The sequence below is a fragment of the Hyaena hyaena genome, unplaced genomic scaffold (genome assembly GCF_003009895.1).
Source record: "Hyaena hyaena isolate Hyena2069 unplaced genomic scaffold, ASM300989v1 scaffold_1607, whole genome shotgun sequence".
Lineage (NCBI taxonomy): Eukaryota > Metazoa > Chordata > Mammalia > Carnivora > Hyaenidae > Hyaena > Hyaena hyaena.
Window position 1 is genome coordinate 257,920 of NW_024082240.1, and position 1,135 is coordinate 259,054.

Genomic DNA, 1,135 nt, shown 5'->3' on the forward strand with positions numbered 1-1,135 from the left:
AAATGTGCAGCTTCTTTAATTCTTTTAATGCATCCAAATATGATCTATGCCATTTAATTGCCATATGTATTTTATACAAAAATTTTATATGCTGAATTATGTCTGTATTTCCAAAAGTAAATTGACAAAAAGTAAAAAAAAACTGCACTGCGATTTTCCTTATTTTGGTCTTATTTTGCTTTTTTCTTCCTGTGTTTCTATACTCCTTTTGTTTCTCAAGTGCCCAACATCTTCATGGTACCTTTTTATGAAAGCCCCCTGAGATACCTCTACTTACGTTACCCCCATTCCCAAATATTTGAACCCCTGAAATAACCTCTCTCTTCCCCTGACCCTTGCTATCCATCAAAACTCCTAGTCCCTTTATACAGCTGGGTTTAAGAGGAATCAGGATGAAAATAAGTCGATTACTCTACTTCATACAAATAAATTACAGAATTTTAACTCTTCCTATGATGTTTGCAGTTTTAAGGAGTAACCAAAAATATCCTCATAAATTTTTTGACAACTTTTTAAAAATAGGTTACATTGGAAAACTAAATTTCCAACTGAGATTATGGCTTTGGGAGCAGAGATTCACCTTTGAGAGTTATTTAAGCTGTGAGCAGTGAGTCTTTATCTTGGTGATCCTGCCCTCTGCATATATGGTTAAGTTTGACATTCAAACCCAATTATCTGATTAATCATGGCAATGGCCCCTTATGCTTTCTGCAGTGAATTTGGAATCGTAACAGCAGAGGTAAAATTTGCAGCAGGTAAAATTTGGGAAGGGGCTTTTACTTCAAAGAACAGATGCAAGCATCCATATAACTGCATCATGTTCAGATCTATCCCCATAACACAGAGATCTCACTGCAGTCCATGAAGACATATTTTGTGATTCATATATACTGTACTGAGGAGTGACTGCAGTCTGGAACATGTAGGTCATCTGGGAGCAGTCAGTCAGTCAGGACAAACAGTACTACATATCTTAATAGCTCTTAGGGGCATCTTTCTAATACAGTTGAGTACACTAACCAATGTTCATTATGATGAGCCTGAGTCATCAAGAAAAGGGTAAATTATGCTCAGCATGCACTGTTATTGAGGAATGCCCTACTAAAAAGAAGATGGAAAAACCTGCTTAAAGCAG